Source organism: Oncorhynchus mykiss, chromosome 21 (genome assembly GCF_057628025.1).
Source record: "Oncorhynchus mykiss isolate SJ-2025 chromosome 21, ASM5762802v1, whole genome shotgun sequence".
Taxonomy (NCBI): domain Eukaryota; kingdom Metazoa; phylum Chordata; class Actinopteri; order Salmoniformes; family Salmonidae; genus Oncorhynchus; species Oncorhynchus mykiss.
The window spans coordinates 25290791-25313500 of NC_143042.1; the positions used below are offsets into that span (position 1 = coordinate 25290791).

A 22710-nucleotide genomic window follows, 5' to 3' on the forward strand; every position below is an offset into this window, starting at 1 on the left:
TGAACTTGTATCTAGCCACGGCCTCCCCAGTACCATCTGACCGTGAGAAGAGTTACGCCCTCGTCTCATGCCTCACCGGGAAAGCCCTGGAATGGGCCAGCGCTGTGTGTAGTAGGGAGGATGCGGCGCTGGACCATTTTGAGGAGTTCACCCGCCAATTCCGGATAGTATTTGATCACCCACCTGAAGGCAAAGCAGCGGGTGAGCTTCTCTATCATCTGAGGCAGGAGACGAGGAGTGCACAGGATTTTGCTTTGGAGTTTAGGACCTTGGCTGCTGGCGCTGGATGGAGCGACAGGGCCCTGATCGACCATTACCGTTGTAGTCTACGCGAGGACGTCCGTCGGGAGCTGGCCTGTAGAGACACCACCCTCACCTTCGACCAGCTGGTGGACATGTCCATCAAGCTGGACAACATGCTGGCTACTCGTGGACGTCTAGATCGGGGTCTGGTTGTTCCATCCTCCCGCACCCTCTCTCCCGAACCTATGGAATTGGGAGGGATGGTGCGCAGGGAGACCGGAGGGGGTTCCCGCTCGAGCACCATTCAAGGTCGCAGAGAGCACACTGCTGGTCGGTGCCGGGTTGGTTCCTCTGGGAATAGAGAGGGCAGGCAGGGCATTCTGGCGTCACCCCAGATGAGTAGGCACCATTCTCATCCAGAGCCCTCTGCTGCACTAATGTTTGTCTCTGTCTCTTTTCCTGATTTTTCACTGCATTCCCAGTATAAGGCGCTAGTAGATTCGGGTGCGGCTGGGAATTTCATTAATAAAAGTCTAGCTCATAGTTTAGGGATCCCTATTGTTCCTGTGGATATGCCTTTCCCTATTCATGCCTTAGATAGTCGACCATTAGGGTCAGGGTTTATCAGGGAGGTAACCGCACCTTTGTGTATGATAACGCAGGAGGGTCACAAGGAGAAGATTAGTCTTTTCCTTATTGATTCTCCTGCGTATTCTGTGGTGCTAGGCCTACCCTGGTTAGTTTGTCATAACCCCACTGTTTCTTGGCCACAGAGGGCTCTCACAGGGTGGTCGCGAGAATGCTCAGGTAGGTGTTTAGGGGTTTCCGTTGGTGCTACTACGGTGGAAAGTCCAGACCAGGTCTCCACCGTGCGCATTCCCCCCGAATATGCCGATTTGGCTCTCGCCTTCTTTAAAAAGAAGGCGACTCAATTACCACCCCATCGACGGGGGGATTGTGCGATAGATCTCCTGGTAGACGCTGCATATCCGAAGAGTCACGTGTATCCCCTGTCGCAAGCGGAGACGGAGGCTATGGAGACATATATCTCTGAATCCCTGCATCAGGGGTTCATTCAGCCATCCATTTCACCTGTCTCTTCGAGTTTCTTTTTTGTGAAAAAAAAGGATGGCGGTTTACGCCCGTGCGTTGATTATCGAGGTCTTAATAAAATCAGTGAAATATAGTTACCCGCTACCTCTGATCAATACGATTATTGAGTTAATGCACGGGGCACGTTTTTTCACAAAATTGGATCTCAGGAGTGCGTACAATCTGGTGCGTATTAGGAAGGGTGATGAGTGGAAGACGGCATTTAGCACCACCTCAGGTCATTATGAGTACCTGGTCATGCCATATGGGTTGATGAATGCTCCATCAGTTTTCCAATCATTTGTAGATGAGATCTTCAGGGACCTGCACGGGCAAGGTGTAGTGGTGTATATCGATGATATTCTGATATACTCTGCTACACGCGCCGAGCATGTGTCCCTGGTGCGCAGGGTGCTTGGTCGCCTGTTGGAGCATGATCTATATGTGAAGTCTGAGAAATGCTTGTTTTTCCAACAATCCATCTCCTTCCTAGGGCATCGGATTTCCACTTCAGGAGTGGAGATGGAGAGCGACCGCATTACAGCCGTGCGTAATTGGCCGACTCCAACCACGGTAAAGGAGTTGCAGCGTTTTTTGGGGTTTTCCAATTACTACCGGAGGTTTATCCGGGGTTTTGGTCAGGTGGCAGCTCCCATTACCTCACTGCTAAAGGGGGGCCCGGTGCGCTTGCAGTGGTCGGCTGAGGCGAACAGGGCTTTTGAGCACCTGAAGACTCTGTTTACTTCGGTGCCTGTGCTGGCTCATCCGGATCCCTCTTTGCCATTCATAGTGGAGGTGGACGCATCCGAAGCTGGGATAGGAGCAGTGCTCTCTCAGCGTTCGGGTACGCCACCGAAGCTTCGCCCCTGTGCTTTCTTTTCAAAGAAGCTCAGCCCGGCGGAGCGAAACTATGATGTGGGGAACCGGGAGCTGTTAGCTGTCGTAGAAGCTTTGAAGGTGTGGAGGCATTGGCTTGAGGGGGCTAAACACCCTTTTCTCATCTGGACTGACCACCGCAATCTGGAGTATATCCGGCAGGCAAAGAGATTGAATCCTCGCCAGGCAAGGTGGGCCATGTTTTTCACTCGTTTTGTGTTTACTCTTTCTTACAGACCAGGCTCCCAGAACGTTAAGGCAGACGCATTGTCTCGGCTGTATGACACAGAGGAGCGGTCCATGGATCCCACTCCCATACTCCCAGCTTTGTGTTTGGTGGCGCCAGTAGTGTGGGAGCTGGACGCGGACATTGAGCGGGCGTCACGTACAGAGCCTTCTCCCCCTGAGTGTCCAGCTGGTCGTCTGTACGTTCCGTCTGCTGTCCGCGACCGATTGATATATTGGGCTCACACGTCACCCTCCTCCTCATCCTGGGATAGGTCGGACGATGCGCTGTCTTGACGGGAGATACTGGTGGCCCACTTTAGCTAAGGACGTGAGGATTTATGTTTCTTCCTGCTCGGTGTGCGCCCAGTGCAAGGCTCCTAGACACCTGCCCAGAGGTAAGCTACAACCTCTACCCGTTCCTCAACGGCCGTGGTCGCACCTGTCGGTGGATTTTTTGACCGATCTTCCACCTTCACAGGGTTACACCACGATCCTGGTCGTTGTGGATCGGTTTTCTAAGTCCTGTCGTCTCCTCCCTTTGCCCGGTCTCCCTACGGCCTTACAAACTGCAGAGGCCCTGTTTACACACGTTTTCCGGCACTATGGGGTGCCTGAGGATATAGTGTCTGATCGGGGTCCCCAGTTCACATCAAGGGTCTGGAAGGCGTTCATGGAGCGTCTGGGGATCTCGGTTAGTCTTACCTCAGGTTTTCACCCCGAGAGTAATGGGCAGGTGGAGAGAGTTAACCAGGATGTGGGTAGGTTTCTGCGGTCTTATTGCCAGGATCGGCCGGGGGAGTGGGCGAAGTTCGTGCCCTTGGCAGAGATGGCTCAGAACTCGCTACGTCACTCCTCCACTAACCTTACTCCCTTTCAATGTGTATTAGGGTATCAGCCGGTTCTGGCTCCTTGGCATCAGAGCCAGACCGAGGCCCCTGCGGTGGACAATTGGTTTCGGCACGCTGAGGAGACCTGGGAGGCAGCCCACGTCCACCTTCAGCGTGCCATAAGGCGCCAGAAAATTGGCGCAGACCGTCGCCGCAGTGAGGCCCCAGTGTTCGCACCAGGGGACAGGGTCTGGCTCTCGACCCGAAACCTGCCCCTTCGCCTTCTCTGCCGGAAGCTGGGTCCGCGGTTTGTGGGGCCGTTTAAAGTCCTGAGGAGAGTGAACGAGGTATGTTATAGGTTACAACTACCCACTCATTACCGTATTAACCCCTCGTTCCATGTGTCTCTCCTCAGGCCGATGTTGGCTGGCCCGCTCCAGGAGGCTGAAGTGCGTAATGTTCCTCCGCCTCCTCTAGACATCGAGGGGGTTCCGGCGTACTCTGTTCGATCCATTTTGGATTCGAGACGTCGGGCGAGGGGCCTTCAGTACCTCGTGGACTGGGAGGGGTACGGGCCGGAGGAGAGATGCTGGGTTCCGGTGGAGGACGTGTTAGATCCTTCCATGTTATCAGAATTCCACCGTCTCCATCCGGATCGCCCTGCACCTCGCCTCCCGGGTCGTCCCCGAGGCCGGTGTCGACGCGCAGCTGGAGCCGCGCGTCAGGGGGGGGGTACTGTCACGACTTCTGCCGAAGTCGTTGCCTCTCCTTGTTCGGGCGGTGCTCGGCGTTCGACGTCACCGGTCTTCTAGCCATCATTGATCCTTTTTTCATTTTCCATTGGTTTTGTCTTGTCTTCCCACACACCTGTTTTCAATCCCATTCATTACCTGTTTTGTATTTAACCCTCTGTTTCCCCTCATGTCTTTGTCAGAGATTGTTTTATTGTCAGTGTAGTGTGATTGTTGTATAGGTGCGCGTCGGGTCCTCGTACCCATGTTTATGTACATTTAGTGTTATGGAGCATACTCCGTGGACTTTATTAAAAGACTCCATTTTACACTCCATTTGACTCTCCTGCGCCTGACTTCCCTGCCACCTATTACACCTACGCATGACACTAGATGAATAAGGCCTCATGTTGAGGGCCTAGTTTTGCCCTGATGCAATGGTATTAAACCAATAGTTTACATGCCACATCAGGCCTACAAATCACATTAAGCGTTTTGTAAAGTGATATGTAATTCCTGTTGGAATCCAGCCAGAGTGGAGATATCAAACATTCAGAATAACTGCCAGGGTTGGGAGGACTAAGATATGAGTCTACCTAAACCATCTAAACTGGAACAACCATTTCAGTAACGGCTGCAATTAGTCCAAGTAACATATTGTATTAGTTGAAAAAAATGTATGCTATTTATATTTGAGTAACAATCAATCAATGTGCATGCAAAACACTGGTTATTAACACCAACACTGGGGTTATTTTACACCAATGAGTGTTAATTTCACACTTACAAAGTGAATTTAACTCCTGAATCAACAATAGAAATGTTACTATGAAAAATCAACACTAGGTAACAGTGACCAATTTGTTGTGTAGGAATCTTAATACCGGTACAAGTCAATGTGAAAACAACATCTCCAGGACATGCTGTAAGGACGTCTTAATACTGTAATAGTTGTTGGCAAACAGACATAAAGGTCATTGCCATTACAGCTCAAGCACGTCACTTTATTAATCACATGAAGACGGTGGAATTCTGATAACATGGAAGGATCTAACACGTCCTCCACCGGAACCCAGCATCTCTCCTCCGGCCCGTACCCCTCCCAGTCCACGAGGTACTGAAGGCCCCTCGCCCGACGTCTCGAATCCAAATCACATCAATAACGTTGGTACATTTGCTTTATTTGATCCAAAACAATGTACTGTTTATCAAAGGTGCATGATAATAAATGGTGGCTGTGTGTGTGTGTCTGTTTGTGTTCATGTGCATCCCCCTGTGTTTGTATGTGTGTGTTCATGCCCATGTGTGTGTCAGTGGTGTACTGTATTGTGTGAGAGACAAACAAAACTGTGGGTGGGTGAGGGTTAGACTGTTGAGTACAGGACAGTATGTTGTTAAACTGAGCAGCCATATGACTTACATCATCAGTGTGTTACACTCAGTGGCTTAGCGTTAACAGGGAGGCAGCAGTGTGTTTCTGTGTGTGTGTGTGTGTGTGTGTGTGTGCTTACGTGTAGGGCAGGACAGTGGTCCCTGTGGTGTGTGGCTGATTACCTGAGACCCAGGAGACAGTCACAGGAGCACTGTTCTGCTAACCAGGCCAGACTGTACTGCACTGTACACACAGTCCTGTCACAAATAGCCATCATGATGAGAGATTTAGGGACAGATTGAGCCTAGGCATGTGTGTGTTTGTGTGTGTGATGGGGCGGGGGCTGACATTTAGGGACAGACTTAGCCTAGGTGAGTGTAATGCTCCGGGTGTCGTGGGTGTGGAGTCAAATGCAGGAGACAGAGAGTTCAATGCTGCGCGTCTTTTAATCGCACCAACGCACCACAGGGTGCTCACAAAGTAACGTTCCCAAAACACAGGGAATCAAAATGTACAATGGGAAACAATCCTGACCGGGCACTAACACGTGCCTATACCACAGATCCGAAGGTTACATAGAAATAATCCCGCACAACAACCAGGCGGGCCGGCTGTCTAATAAAGACAAACTAATTAAACATCCACAGGTGCTACCACTCAACATACAAGGAGGGGGAGGAAAAACAATCAGTGGCAGCTAATAGGCCGACCGCCGAGCGCTCGGTCGGACTCGTGACAGTGAGTGTGTTTGTGTCAGCCCCTAATGAGATAGGCTACTAAAGTACATACTGTATAACGCCTTTCAACATGTATAGCAAAGAGTAATACATGCTGTACCTCTCCTAACTAGTAACACTTACCACCTCGATTATTGGGGTTATATTAGGCCACAACTATACTACAGGTTACACTAGGCCAGGGCTTTCCATCACTGTTCCTTGAGAGTTACCATCCTGTAGGTTTTTGCTCAAACCCTAATCTAGCACACCTGATTCTAATGATTAGCTGGTTGCTAAGATGAATCAGGTTAGTTACAACTGAAGTTGGAGAGGACATGGTTGGAGAGCCCTACTCTCGACTACATTCACTACATTACTCTCACGATCCATTGAATATGCATAGCTAAGAGTAATCCAATGCGTTAGGCACATGCAGCACATTACCTCTACTAGCTGGTTACACTCCATGCACCACCTCTATCACAACAGTTACATTCGGCCACAGCTACTGTATATCGAGTAATCCAGGACGGCTCACAATTGGCCCTATCGTCATCCGGGATAGGGTTTGGCAGGGGTAGACTGTCATTGTAAATAAGAATTTGTTAAATACATGTTAAAGAGCCCTGAAACTCAACTCTGGACCCCTAAGTCAGTTCCACTCCTTTTTTTCAATGTTCCCCTCTAATCAATGACTGATCTAGTCCTGGGACTACAGGTGGGTGCAATTAATGATCAGGTAGAACAAAAAACCAGCAGGCTCTGGACCTCGTAGGGTAAGAGTTGAATATCCCAGGTTACTGTAGGGCTAGGGTAAGTTCCTTAGTAATTAGTGACCTTAATGCATCAATCAAGTACAAGGGTGGAGCTGCTGCTCTCTGTTATTATCAATGCATAGCCACTTTAATAAACATACCTACATGTACATACTTACCTCAATTACCTCAACACCGGTACCCCCGCATATTGACACACTGACTCTGTACCGGTGCCACCTGTATATAGACACTTGTTATTCACTGCTGCTCTTTAATTATTATTATTTTTTTTTATCTCTTAATTTTTGTGTATTTTCTTAAATCTGCATTGTTGGTTAAGGGCTTGTAAGTAAGCATTTCACTGTAAGGTCTACCTACACCTGTTGTATTCGGTGCATGTGACAAATACAATTTGATTTGAAACTAAGCATATAAGAAGACCAGTTTCTTTGTTAACCGCTAAACACTGAATAGCCGCGTGTGCCCACTCCCTCAAATCATTTGGAGAACATATCCTTTCTATTTTATTCAGCTATGTTCAATTGTATTCTTCATACTGTAAAATAATATAAAAATAATGTCACGCAATTCTAAGCAAATCTTGTCTGCTAAATTAACTAGTGTAGCCTACAGCCATATTACATAGCCAGATCAGGGCCTAACACAAGGACAACTGTATGCTATTCTGTTCTTCTGAAATAGACTACATTTTCTTCATATCATGTTTCTTTAGACCGGTCTAAAATATATAATGGATTTATTGTGATGGTGTAAGCTATATTATATGGACTTATTCAACTTTTTGTAGATGCTCCAAAGGTCTGCATCAGTGGCTTGTGGCTAAATGGCTAAATGTGTTTATGTTAATTAATGTTAAATTACTGTGAGACTGGCAGTTATTTGCTTGACAATCACCCGCTGACAAAATTGAATGACCGCCACAGCCCTAGTCCCAACAAGTTTGGTCAGAAACAATCAAAATCAGCTCAAACCTGATCGAACAACCACGGTGCCGCACATTGGTTGATAGCTTCCCACATGCTGTCTCACTCCTCTGCTCTTTCCTCTTCCAGGAAAAGCAAAAGGATGGATACATAATCTTTGAAATGCCACAATCATATTCTTAGAAATGTTGTGATAATGAAGGTTGTTGCCATTTACCAGATATCATGGTACTGCCCCCTCCCATCCTTTCTCTACCATAGTTTCACCTCCCGTGCCTGTGTGCGTGCGTGCCTGTGTGCGTGCGTGCCTGCGTGCGTGCGTGCCTGCTTGCCTGCGTAGCTGCCTGCCTGCGTAGCTGTCTGCCTGCGTCAACACTCTGTCTGGCTCTGATGCCGCACAGTGAATAGCTGCTTAGGATTGTGGTTGCATCAGGGTTGAAAAAGGATGGATTCCAGGACTTGTAGAAGGAAATAGAAAGCAGGAGAGAAGAAGCAAAGGATCCATGGAAAGGAGGTGTGGGGGTGGGGTGGACGTGATGATTATGGCGGGGGGGGGAGGGTGTAGGTGGGGCAGGAAGGAGAGCGGGAAAGCCCTGCTGCTGATGCCGTGCATGTGTGTACGTGAGGAGACACCACACCCCCAGAAGTACCCTGTAGAAACACCCGGTGAATACTATGCAGGAGGAGACTCCAACATACACACACACACACACACACATACACACCAGTAAAACTAAAGAACTAAGAATCAATTATTAAAGACAGAGAAACATAGGAAAGAGAGGAAGGAAGAAATGAAAGACAGACCTTTGAAAAAGAGAGGATGAAAAAAGTTCTGGAGGTGCAGGAATTGTGAGCATCAGTACGGATGGGGGCAGTGGTGCAGAGAGCAGAGTAGCGGTGGAGAGGGGGAAAAACCTGCAGTGCAACACTGAATAATTAATGGATGTCTGAGTATGGAGCCTCAGACACACAGAGAGAGAGAGAGAGAGCTGCAGCAATCAGACAGAGAGAGATGGAAGGAGGTGAAAACAGAGCGAGACACTGCAGCAGCAGACAGAGAGAGAGAGAGAGAGAAAGAGAGCTAGAGGGAGAGCTTAGAGAGTGAGACAGTACTAGTCTGCAGCAGTCTCCTCTACCGTCTCCCCTTAGAGCATGGCGGGAGACTCTCACCTCACACACACACACATACAGATAGACATGCCTGAGTCATCACTCCAGAGAACGCGTTTTCACTGCTCCAGAGTCCAATGGCGGGGAGCTTTACACCACTCCAGCCGACACTTGGCATTGCGCATGGTGATCTTAGGCTTGTGTGCGGCTGCTTGGCCATGGAAACCCATTTCATGAAGCTCCCGTCGAACAGTTCTTATGCTGATATGGCTTCCAGAGGCAGTTTGGAACTCGCATGTGAGTGTTGTTCAGTGAACTTGTGTGGCCTACCTCTTCGTGGCTGAAATGCTGTTGCTCTTAGACGTTTCCACTTCACAATAACAGCACTGACAGTTGACCGGGGCAGCGCTAGCAGGGCAGACATTTGACGAACTGACTTGTTGGAAAGGTGGCATCCTATGATTGTGCCATGTTGAAAGTCACTGAGCTCTTCAGTAAGGCCATTCTACTGTCAAGGTTTGTCTATGGAGATTGCATGGCTATGTGCCTCTATTTTATACACCTGTCAACAACGGGTGTGGCTGAAATAGCTGAATCCACTAATTTGAAGGTGTGTCCACATACTTTTGTATTTATAGTATGTACGAGAAAGAGGGAGAATAGTGCTATTATCCAGGCCAGGAACCCTCCTCTGCTCTCCTCTATTCTCTGTGACATTGTATCCAGTATGACTCACGAGCATGAAAGTTGTCTTGCTCCATCCCCATTCGGCCTGGCGGTCTCACACACTCACACATGCACACTGCCTGATGGTGACAGACTGGCTCTGGTGACAGCTGGTGTACAGGTCACATACCCATCCCTCATAGCCAAGAATGGACATGTTCCGTTTCCTCTCCTCTCCTCTCACCCTCCCTCCCCCTCATCTTGGAATGGAAACGGGAACTGAATGAAGTGCCACAGCTGTGGATGACCAAATATGGCGCTGCCCACATGAAAACATACTATAGTATTAATATAATTGTCACACCCTGACCTTAGAGAGCCTTTTAATGTCTATATTTGGTTTGGTCAAGGTGTGATTTGGGGTGGGCATTCTATGTTTTGTTATCTATGATTTTGTATTTCTATGTTTTGGCCAGGTATGGTTCTCAATCAGGGACAGCTGTCTATCATTGTCTCTGATTGAGAACCATACATAGGTAGCCATTTTCCCAGCTGTCTTTGTAGGAGGTTGACTTTGTTTAGGGCACATAAGCATTTAGCGTAATGGTCTGTTCGTGTAGTGTTTATTGTTTATTGTTTTGTTCAGCGGCATTTTCCAAATAAAGAGAATGTACGCTCACCAATAATATAGTATTCACTGTAGTGTTTTGCTAACTTTAAAGTAGTATTCACTGCAGTGACTACTCTAGTATTAACTCTAGTATACTGTAGTATTTACAGTTAACTATAGTATACATACTGTAGTAAAATAAAACTGTAGTACATAGTATAGTAACTAATGTAGTGTTTTTGCGGATTGTATTATACTTTAGTATTTACTGCAGTGTTTTTGCGGACTGAATTATATTGCAGTACTGTAGTTCTTGCAGACTCTAGTATACTGTAGTATTTACTGTAGGGTTTTGCTGACATTACTGCAGTGTTTACTATAATCATTTATTATTGTTGACATAGAAGTAGACATTTTCTCATTGAGGAAACCTACTGGAGAAATATTAAAGAGCAAATTTTCCATAACCTGTAGGTTGGTAGGACTGGGGTCTGAACTGATAGTTTAGCACTTCTGCTCTTTCTATTACCTGTAGTGGCACGACAAACTTTGGGACTGGTAGGGACATCTCAGGGCTCTCCTTACAAGCCCTTAACCAGAGTTCTCCTTTTTTCTTCCAAAGCGTGATTTGATTAAAACAAACTATGATGGATTCAAAATGTAAAGAATTTAAGTTTTAAAAAAAACAATAGTGGAGGAGGGGTTGGGAAGGTGATACGAACTCAGGTACACCAGCAGCTCGCAGCTCAGAAGTAACCGGTTTGGATTTTGAATGTAAATGTTATTTCAGAGACGTGCTTGTGAGATTTAAAGCATGTAATGTCTGGTTGCCTGGTCCCAAATATGTCGTCATGCCAACTCCTAATGTCATTGTTATGTCAAACATGTTTGACAATGATCAAAGGAGTTGGCAAGACAGCACAAACATATCTGGGAATAGGCTATGTATCTATTGCTATTATGTTTCTCAAGGTGACTGTGTTGAGGTCATTACAAGAATGCGAAGCATAGTGTGTATGCTGTCTGTGTGTGTGCTTCATTCATAAACCCCTCATTATGTCCCCTCTGTGTCCAAGTGCCTCAGCCTTCCAGGCCATGCAGTACCTACCTCACCAGCAGCAGGGCTACACTGTACACTGCCACATGACCTCTCAGCCAGGTACCTTACACTTGTGTGCCTGTGTCTACTAATGTCTGTTGTAGGCCTCACAGTTGTGATTGTGGCATGTAACGTATAAGAAGGTGTATGTGTAATGGTGCTGGGATGACTTGGTGAACTGACTGTACTACTCACTTACTATTCCCTAGCTCCCCCTGGCAGACAGAGAGAGGGACAGGGACAAAGAGAGGGACAGGGACAGAGAGCGGGACAGGGACTCAGGAGGGTGGTAATGGTGCCGGTGGGATCGTCTCTAGAAGGTCATCTTGCCAGGAGGCGAACTCTTCCTCCAAGTATTCCCACCCTTCACACCACTCAGAGCGAGGGAGAGGGGCTACAAATGGGATAGCGTGGGCTACAGAGACCACAGCAGACAACGTAACCACCACTCACACAACCACCGCAGCAGCAGTCGGAGGCGAAGCAGCAGCCACAATCAGGACATCAGCGACAGGGAGAGACAGAGACAGCAACTGCTCCAACAGCTCTGACCCTAGATTCAACTCCAACTCCCACCATTCCTCCAACAGCCTATCCCCACCTCTGTCCTCCTCCTACCCCTCCTAGTCCTCCTTTTCCTCTAAAGACCTACCCCTCAGTCTCCTCTTGCCTAGAGCCCTACTCCGTGTACCATGCCCAGAACAGTTGGGCTGGTTCTGGGGAGAGGAGCTCTGAGTCTAATAACAACGACTCCCTCCACCTTGCCTCCCCGTGTCCCTACTACAGATGACCAGACTAGTCTCCATGGAACATGCCAACCTGGGCCTAATGTTCCAAGGACCAGACTGGGGGCACACACACACCTGGACAGAATCACCCTGTTCTTGGAAATATTGTAGGAATCTGATTGTACTGAAACATTGGTGTATTGTTAGCAGGGATTGTGCATTGATACAAAGGTGTATGACAATCATGAATTCTCTCCTTTCCATCCTGTAGTCATCCCTTCATTCCTCTGTGGAAAACATTGAGATCTAAGACGAGGATGAGGGACACACCATTACCATCACCATTACACCATTACCTACACTCACATACACACACACACACACACATTCACGCTATGACTGCTGCTATTGGACTTATATTGTTACTGCACAACTATTGCACAATTCAACATTGTTATTTAAATAGATGCCGCCCATATCGGCGCATCCTCTTCACCGGTGCCAGCATTCACAAGGAAGGTATAAAAGGCTTATGCCGGCAAGAATGTGGTAAAAATGGGCCTTTCTTTAAAAGGGGTCATATAAACATTGCCCCACTTTTTTTTTTTTTACAGGCAACACACTGTAAATCCTATGTTAAAAGTGTATTATGTTCCCTGATGTCTTGGAGAACCACGTGTATAGAAGATTAGTTAATAATGACAGAAAAGGTAATTCCGATTCAGGAAACTAGGGGTATGTCTCAAGTGACGACTTCACAGGAGCGTTGTTAAAACATAACAAAAAAATATTTTATCAAAATGCGTTTTTTGGCAGAAATGCCTTCTGTGACATGTGAACTCATGTGCCTTTATAACAAACTTGTATGCCATCTGTAAATACGAATAAAATTGTTAAATTACGAGCCTTGTTGGTTAAGCCACAGAAAAAGACAGCAATCTTCCACTAGCCATGATTGGCTGAGATAATGATTGGGCTTGACATGCCGAGAGATGAGTTCCGATTGGCCTCCCATATAGAAGGCTTCTGTCTATTTGAGCTCGTCAGTCAGTATGTGTTGGTAATCCTGTCGAAAGCTTATTTTATTGATGTATTGTGTGGTGGAGCTGCATAAGTGTTGCTCTCCACTTTCTGGAGGATCATGTTTTGAAGTCAATGGAATTAGAGTATGACAGCTACAGAGATGGAGAAAACACTTGTCTCCAGATTACATCTTCAAACTAAGGGCAACCGTGGTATGACATTCCTGACAGGGAGACGCATCCATCATGCATGATGATGTATACAGGTAAGATACAGTGCCTTGCGAAAGTATTCGGCCCCCTTGAACTTTGCGACCTTTTGCCACATTTCAAGCTTCAAACATAAATATATAAAACTGTATTTTTTTTGTGAAGAATCAACAACAAGTGGGACACAATCATGAAGTGGAACGACATTTATGGGATATTTCAAACTGTTTTAACAAATCAAAAACTGAAAAATTGGGCGTGCAAAATTATTCAGCCCCTTTACTTTCAGTGCAGCAAACTCTCTCCAGAAGTTCAGTGAGGATCTCTGAATGATCCAATGTTGACCTAAATGACTAATGATGATAAATACAATCCACCTGTGTGTAATCAAGTCTCCGTATAAATGCACCTGCACTGTGATAGTCTCAGAGGTCCGTTAAAAGCGCAGAGAGCATCATGAAGAACAAGGAACACACCAGGCAGGTCCGAAATACTGTTGTGAAGAAGTTTAAAGACGGATTTGGATACAAAAAGATTTCCCAAGCTTTAAACATCCCAAGGAGCACTGTGCAAGCGATAATATTGAAATGGAAGGAGTATCAGACCACTGCAAATCTACCAAGACCTGGCCGTCCCTCTAAACTTTCAGCTCATACAAGGAGAAGACTGATCAGAGATGCAGCCAAGAGGCCCATGATCACTCTGGATGAACTGCAGAGATCTACAGCTGAGGTGGGAGACTCTGTCCATAGGACAACAATCAGTCGTATATTGCACAAATCTGGCCTTTATGGAAGAGTGGCAAGAAGAAAGCCATTGCTTAAAGATATCCATAAAAAGTGTCGTTTAAAGTTTGCCACAAGCCACCTGGGAGACACACCAAACATGTGGAAGAAGGTGCTCTGGTCAGATGAAACCAAAATTGAACTTTTTGGCAACAATGCAAAACGTTATGTTTGGCGTAAAAGCAACACAGCTGAACACACCATCCCCACTGTCAAACATGGTGGTGGCAGCATCATGGTTTGGGCCTGCTTTTCTTCAGCAGGGACAGGGAAGATGGATGGAGCCAAATACAGGACCATTCTGGAAGAAAACCTGATGGAGTCTGCAAAAGACCTGAGACTGGGACGGAGATTTGTCTTCCAACAAGACAATGATCCAAAACATAAAGCAAAATCTTCAATGGAATGGTTCAAAAATAAACATATCCAGGTGTTAGAATGGCCAAGTCAAAGTCCAGACCTGAATCCAATCGAGAATCTGTGGAAAGACCTGAAAACTGCTGTTCACAAATGCTCTCCATCCAACCTCACTGAGCTCGAGCTGTTTTGCAAGGAGGAATGGGAAAAAAATTCAGTCTCTCGATGTGCAAAACTGATAGACATACCCCAAGCGACTTACAGCTGTAATCGCAGCAAAAGGTGGCACTACAAAGTATTAACTTAAGGGTTGTTGAATAATTTTGCACGCCCAATTTTTCAGTTTTTGATTTGTTAAAAAAGTTTGAAATATCAAATAAATGTCGTTCCACTTCATGATTGTGTCCCACTTGTTGTTGATTCTTCACAAAAAAATACAGTTTTATATCTTTATGTTTGAAGCCTGAAATGTGGTAAAGGGTCGCAAAGTTCAAGGGGGCCGAATACTTTCGCAAGGCACTGTAGTCTAGCGTTAGCTAGCTACATTTTCAGATATTACAGAAAGTGTATTCATTTCAAGCTAAAGTGTACTGTTGGCTAGCTAGCTAACGTTAGCTGGCTGGCTCCCTAGCTGACGTTATTATTCATATCCCAGAGCCGTATTCATGCAGGGTAGTAACGACATGATTTGGCACCGTGTTCATTGTTGTTTAATTAGCTAACGTTAACTGGCTGGCTCGTTTGCTAACGTTACGTGACGTGTGTGAATTGACACTTTGTTTACCTAACTAGGTTCATTGTTTACCTAGCAATATGTCTTAAGCTAAAGTGTACTGTTAGTTAGCTGCTGGCTCCCTAGCTGACGTTATTATTCGTATCCCAGAGCTGTTTGCTTTTTTAGTTAGAGCCTGGTTGGATAGCTCCCAGTATTTTGGCATTGTTGGCACTGTTCATTGTTGTTTAACTAGCTAACGTTAGCTAGCTGGCTCATTAGCTAACGTTACGTGACGTGTGTACAACATCTGTTGAATATGGCCAGTGTCAGTAAACGTCTGCAAAAAGGCATAACAAAATCGTTGCCAGCAGAGCTGGTTAGGCTGTTTTCATGTTAGCCATAGGTAAACAAATCATTGGCCAGAGCGTCAAGTGGGCGCGCCGAGAGCGGAACGAGATGGGTGGGGCTAAAGCTTAAGAGGTTGTGAACGATGCTGAATGTAGACAAAGAAGAGCGCTTCACTAAATAGCAAAACATTCAAAGGCCATTTTCTCAAACGTGTGTTTACAAGTTGATCAATTTTCAAAGCAGAATTACTTTCCCATTGTTCCCCAGAGGTGGCAGGTAGCCTGAACAGAAAACATACCACAAGTAATCCAGAGTGTCAACTACCATAGCCATTAAGCAGACTACAGCACTTGTGTTAAGAAACCATCTAGCAGGCTCACTGGTTGTGGTATACTCGCTAAGTCTAGGGCTCCTAGGTGTAGCTAAATGGTCTGTAACCTGATGTAATGTGTGCATTTATGCGAGAAGTCCGATTATGGGGGCCATGTTGTGTGCATGTGCCCCCAGGAGACAGCAACCTTACTGTACCTGGGTTCAGGGCCAGCTCTGTCTTGAAAAAGAAAAGGAGAACAGCAGACTCTAGGAACTCAGATGCAATAATTTAATAACCAACGTTTGTGTCGACGGCCAAGCTGTCTTCATCAGGGTATAAGACAGCTCTGTCTTGACCTCCTGGTCGACTAGCTCAAACTGAATATTTATGTTCAGTTTGTGACGAACATAAAAATGACAGAAAGGAAAAAGTACAAAAAGGCATGCCCAAACTAGATAACAAACAAACACTTGCCTAATTGCCCAAATCTGTATCAAGGCTTCATAAAACTTCCTGGCAGAGCACTTGACCCGGTTGCTGCTGCCCCCTGGGGATAGAGTGTGTAAGTGCTAGTTTAATGTCTAATCATGTTCCTAAAACCTGAACAACCTAACCTATTCCATAACATGTGTTAGATTAGTCCTTAACAGTGTACATGTATTGTGGAATCTGGTATGTCTTTTCATATCAAACAAGAATATTAACACTTTTACATTTACATTTTAGTCATTTAGCAGACGCTTTTATCAACAGCGACTTGCAGTTAGTGCATTAATCTTAAAATAGCTAGGTGGGACAGCCACATATCTCAGTCATAGAGGAGGGTCAAGTGTGAGTTTTAGTTAATGAAAGGCAACCTTTTTTTTCGAGAGGCCTACTTTGAGTACATAGCGTTGGTGTGAGACGGATAGTATAATATTCATTTAGAGTGTTAGACTTAGGTTGTTGTGTTAGCCTATGTTCCATATGTGTGTTTCCATCTTCAGGGGCCTGCTATGGACACTGTGTTGTGTGTGATGATGGATGGAAATATGTAATAGCTATGTACACATTAGTATTCATTTTAGGCTGCTGTGTTAATATTTGCCTGGTGTATACGGACCTCCTGGTGTATATTTCTTCCAGGACATAAAGATCTGAGGCACCCTGAGGGCAGCAGTCCCCTAACATGTAATTGTTCCATATACAGTTGAAGTCAGAAGTTTACACACACCTTAGCCAAATTAATTTAAACTCAGTTTTTCACCATTCCTGACATTTAATTATAGTAAAAAAAGTCGTATTTCAGTTAGGATCACCACTTTATTTTAAGAATGTTAAATGTCCGAATAATAGCAGAGAGAATGATTTATTTCAGCTTTTATTTCTTTCATCATATTCCCAGTGGGTCAGAAGTTTACATACACTCAATTAGTATTTGGTAGCATTGCCTTTAAATTGTTTAACTTGGGTAAAACGTTTCTGGTAGCCTTCCACAAGCTTCCCACAATAAGTTGGGTGAATTTTGGCCCATTCCTCCTGACAGGGCTGGTGTAACTGAATCAAGGATGTAGGCTTCCTTGCTCGTACACAATTTTTCAGTCCTGCCCACAAATGTGCTATAGGCTTGAGGTCAGGGCTTTGTGATGGCCACTCTAATACCTTGACTTTGTTGTCCTTAAGCCATTTTGCCACAACTTTGGAAGTATGCTTGGGGTCATTGTCCATTTGGAAGACCCATTTGCAACCAAGCTTTAACTTCCTGACTGATGTCTTGAGATGTAGCTTCACTATATCCACACAATTTTCCTACCTCATGATGCCATCTATTTCTTGATGTGCACCAGTCCCTCCTGCAGCAAAGCACGCACACAACATGATGCTGCCACTCCGTGCTTCACAGTTGGGATGTTTTTCTTCGGCTTGCAAACCTCCCCCTTTTCCCTCCACACATAACAATAGTCATTATGACCAAACAGTTCTATTTTTGTTTCATCAAACCAGAGGACATTTCTCCAAAAAGTATGATCTTTGTCCCCATGTGCAGTTGCAAACCGTAGTCTGGCATTTTTATGCCGTTTTTGGAGCAGTGGCTCCTTCCTTGCAGAGCGGCCTTTCAGGTTATGTCAATATAGGACTCATTTTAATGTGGATATAGATACATTTGTACCTGTTTCCTCCAGGATCTTCACAAGATCCTTTGCTGTTGTTCTGGGATTGATTTGCACTTTTCGCACCAAAGTACGTTCATCTCTCGTAGACATAACGCGTCTCCTTCATGAGCGGTATGACGGCTGCGTGCGCCCATGGTGTTTATACTTGCATACAGTTGCTTGTACAGATGAACATGGTACCTTCAGGCATTTGGAAATTGCTCCCAAGGATGAACAAGACTTGTGGAGTTCTACAAAAAAAAATATGGGGTTTTGATTTTCCCATGATGTCAAGCAAAGAGGCACTGAGTTTGAAGGTAAGCCTTGAAATACAGTGGGGCAAAAAAGTATTTAGTCAGCCACCAATTGTGCAAGTTCTCCCACTTAAAAAGATGAGAGAGGCCTGTAATTTTCATCATAGATACACTTCAACTATGACAGACAAGATGAGAAGAAAAAAATCCAGAAAATCACATTGTAGGATTTTTAACGAATTTATTTGCAAATTATGGTGGAAAATAAGTATTTGGTCAATAACAAAAGTTTATCTCAATACTTTGTTATATACCCTTTGTTGGCAATGAGAGAGGTCAAATGTTTTCTGTAAGTCTTCACAAGGTTCTCATACACTGTTGCTGGTATTTTGGCCCTTTCCTCCATGCAGATCTCCTCCAGATCTTCGCAGCTAGCTAGCACCCACCGAGTTACCCAATACCGAAGCTATCCCTGAGGCCCACCTCCTGGCCTACTCAGTTGTTCACCCGGAATCCACCCAAACATGGCTAGAACACACTACTCCACTGGATCCTTGCCGTAAGCTCTGGACCTTGGCACTGGAACACCGCTGTTACCGAGTGGCTATAGTGGCTAACGCCCCTGACCCGGAGCTAGCACCAGTTAGCCGTGAGCCAGGCGCCTCTCCCGGCTAGAAAACGAAATTACTACAACTACAATACCTCTTTTGCAATCTGGTTTGGATCCTTAGTCGACACGGCGTCCCGCCGCACCACCACGACTGGTCTGCCGACAAATACTCCATCTGTTGTGCCTTCAACCGGCCTCCATTGGACGTTGGAGCAGATGCTTCTACTAGCCCCGGGCTACTTACTTTAAACGCCATGTCGCCTGCGTTCCTTCTATTGCTGCCCCCTGGACCCTATGATCACTTGACTACATAGCTGATGCCTGCTGGACTGTCCATTAATCATGGAACTCCATTCTGTTTATTTTTTGTTTGTCTGTCGGCACAGCCACGAACTCAGGCTCTGTGTGTAGTTCAGCGACCCTCTCTGCCCAGTCATCGGCGTTTTAGCAGATTAGCTGTTGTCTCACCTGTTGTTGTCTTAGCTAGCTCTCCCAATCAACACACTTTATGCCTCGCTGTATGTCTCTCATATGTCAATATGACTTGTATACTGTTGTTTAGGTTAGTTATCATTGTTTAGTTTACAATGGAGCCCCTAGTTCCACTCATCATACCCCTGATACCTCCTTTGTCTCACTTCCCACACATGCGGTGACCTCACCCATTATAACCAGCTTATCCAGAGATACAACCTCTCTTATCACTCAGTGTCTGGGCTTACCCGCACCCTACCATACCCTTGTCTGCACATTATGCCCTGAATCTATTCTACACGCCCAGAAATCTGCTCCTATTATACTTTGTCCCCAACGCTCTAGGCGGCCAGTTTTGATAGCCTTTAGCAGTACCCTCATCCTACTACTCCTCTATTCCTCGGGTGATGTGGAGGTAAACCCAGGCTCTGCGTGTCCCCAGGCACCCTCATTTGTTGACTTCTGTGATCGAAAAAGCCTTGGTTTCATGCATGTCAACATCTGAAGCCTCCTCCCCAAGTTTGTTTTACTCACTGCTTTAGCACACTCCGCCAACCCTGTGTCTGAATCCTGGCTTAGGAAGGCCACCAAAAATTTGGAGATTTCCATAACTACAACATTTTCCATCAAGATAGAACTGCCATAGGGGGAGGAGTTGCAATCTACTACAGAGAGAGCCTGCAAAGTTCTGTCATAATTTCCAGGTCTATACCCAAACAGTTCTAACTTCTAATTTAAAAAATGTACCTCTCCAGAAATAAGTCTCTCACTGTTGCCGCCTGCTATCGACCCCCCTCCACTCCCAGCTGTGCCCTGGACATCATTTGTGAATTGATCACACCCCATCTAGCTTCAGAGTTCGTTCTGTTAGGTGACCTAAACTGGGATATGCTTAACACCCCGGCAGTCCTACAATCTAAGCTAGATGCCCTCAATCTCACACAAATCATCAAGGAACCCATCAGGTACAACACTAAATCCGTAAACATGGGCACTTTCATAGACATTATCCTGACCAACTTGCCCTCCAAATACACCTCCGCTGTTTTCAGTCAGGATCTCAGCGATCACTGCCTCATTGCCTGTATCCACTATGGGTCCACGGTCATACGACCACCCCTCATCACTGTCAATCGCTTCCTAAAACACTTCTGTGAGCAGGCCTTTCTAATCGACCTGGCCCGGGTATCCTGGAAGGATATTGACCTCATCCCGTCAGTCGAGAATGCCTGGTCATTCTTTAAAAGTAATTTCCTCACCATCTTAGATAAGCATGCCCCGTTCAAAAAAATGCAGAACTAAGAACAGATATATCCCTTGGTTCACTCCAGACCTGACTGCCCTTGACCAGCATAAAAACATCCTGTGGCGGACTGCAATAGCATCGAATAGTCCCCGCAAATATTCAGGGAAGTCAGGAACCAATACACGCAGTCAGTCAGGAAAGCAAAAAGGCTAGCTTTTTCAAGCAGAAATTCGCATCCTGTAGCTTTAACTCCAAAAAGTTTTGGAACACTGTAACACTGAGAACAAGAGCACCTCCTCTCAGCTGCCCACTGCACTGAGGCTAGGTAACACGGTAACCACTGATAAATCCATGATAATCTAAAATTTCATTAAGCATTTCTCAACGGCTGGCCATGCATTCCTCCTGGCTACTCCATCCCCTGCCAACAGCCCCCCCCCCCTCCCCCGCAGCTACTCGCCCAAGCCTCCCCAGCTTCTCCTTCACCCAAATCCAGACAGCAGATGTTCTGAAAGAGCTGCAAATCCTGGACCCGTACAAATCAGCTGTGCTAGACAATTTTGACCCTCTCTTTCTAAAACTATCTGCCGCATTACAAGATTAGTGGAATCTGTGTGAGTAGCTGGACAGATAGGATGACTGACAGTGAAGGTGAACAGGTGGTCATGTGCCAGGTGACAGAGGAATGGATGAGACTGAGGCAGGAATTCCTTTAACCATAAAGTGGTATATTTACTGAGTAGTCTGTGCTGCATCACAAAGGAAACAAATAACATGTATCCAATCAGATTCATAGTCAAAGATCAAATCATATCATTCATTATTAACACAAGTTAGGGAGGTCAACAGTTAAGTTCATTAAGTCAATAGTAATCATCCGCGAGTCATTTAGGCTCGTAACTATTTATCATAAATCATGAAAGAATACAAACAGTGAATGGTTATACAATCTATAATCCCCATCAAAGTCAATCAGTTAGCAAACAATGACGTTTCTCATTTCACTCTTTCAATTGTCTTCATGTGTACATATAATTCATTTCAATACATATGAACCATATCAATTGCATAATTGGCCTATGAGGATCCGTAGGGCCGTGATCATTGACAATTCACATTACACAATATGTTTGAAGCGTGCGCTCCAAGCCGCGCTCCGCGGTAAAACCTATAAACAATAACTGAATGGCCCACTCTCTCGATCGCCACAGATAATTCAGATGAAAGGTAACATAGTCGGTGGACTTACGTGGATTCATGGACGCACAGAACTTCTGGATCAGATGGAGTTAAGGAAGAGAAAGCAGCGAGATCAGGCGATGGCAATTTCCTCCTTTTATGGAGTTGAGATCTGTCGGACATTTCCACCTGACCTAATTAGAGCGCCCCTGGTCCAGCTGAGTAAATGGCAATGAATTAAAGGAGTATTCCACCAACTCCATGGGCCTTTTCTACAGCCACCCCGGAAATTTGTTAAATTCCACACTCCTCAAAAAAGGCTCATTGCTCCCCGTCCTCTGTCATCTCAGGGAGAGGAATTAGTCGGGCAACTGGCCGGATATATGTCCGGTTCTTCACCTGGATCTCCACTGATCTAACACGACCATCGGTCCCAGGCATGGTCTTAGTTATACGGCCCACCGGCCAGGAGGCTCGAGGCAGCTGAGGGTCCACTATCATTACTACTTGGCCAGTTTCCAGGCTGCCCATTTCTCGCCGCCATTTCCCTCTGTGCTGTAGACTTGGTAGGTAATCCCGAATGAATCGGGCCCAAAAATGGTCAGTTAAGATTTGGCTGTGTCGCCACTGGCGTCTGCCTACGAGGTTGGTATCAGCATACATGGCTTGAGGAAGTGATGCATCTCGACGTCCCATCAAGAGCATATTCGGTGTAACTGAATCGGGGTCAGCGATGTCTGCAGAGAGATATCCCAAGGGTTTGGAGTCAATGATAATTGGGTGGATAGCATCTGGGTCCAAAACCTCTGCTTGGCGCAGCCTCCCTCCGACTCTGATCACTCCAAGGATTGGATCATATTCTGGGGCAAGAGAGAGAAGACGGCTGTCCTTAGCCACTTCCCTACCGGCTTTCAGAGCTTTTAACTCCTCAGGGAAGCTAACTGCTTGTGCTTGCTGGAGGAGTAGTGTCTCTGCCGCGAGGGAGGTAGGTATAGAAGCCACCCCATCTGAGGTCTGGTTTGTGGCGGTGATCAGATCCGGCAGTGTTTGGGATTGTGT

General features: G+C 45.9%; 2 long non-coding RNA genes across 2 annotated transcripts in view; both read left to right on the forward strand.

The window, feature by feature from the left end:
* The window catches only part of LOC149973032 (uncharacterized), a 57123-nt gene extending 35395 nt beyond the window's left edge, over nucleotides 1-21728 (forward strand). The window contains exon 3 of the long non-coding RNA XR_016490071.1: nucleotides 18553-21728. This is a non-coding gene — a long non-coding RNA (uncharacterized LOC149973032). The remainder of the gene's footprint in view (nucleotides 1-18552) is intronic.
* Nucleotides 11170-12908, forward strand: LOC149973033 (uncharacterized). Its single transcript, XR_016490418.1, has 2 exons — nucleotides 11170-11338; nucleotides 11488-12908. It is a non-coding gene; the product is annotated as an uncharacterized LOC149973033 (long non-coding RNA).
* Nucleotides 21729-22710: the final 982 nt, after the last annotated feature.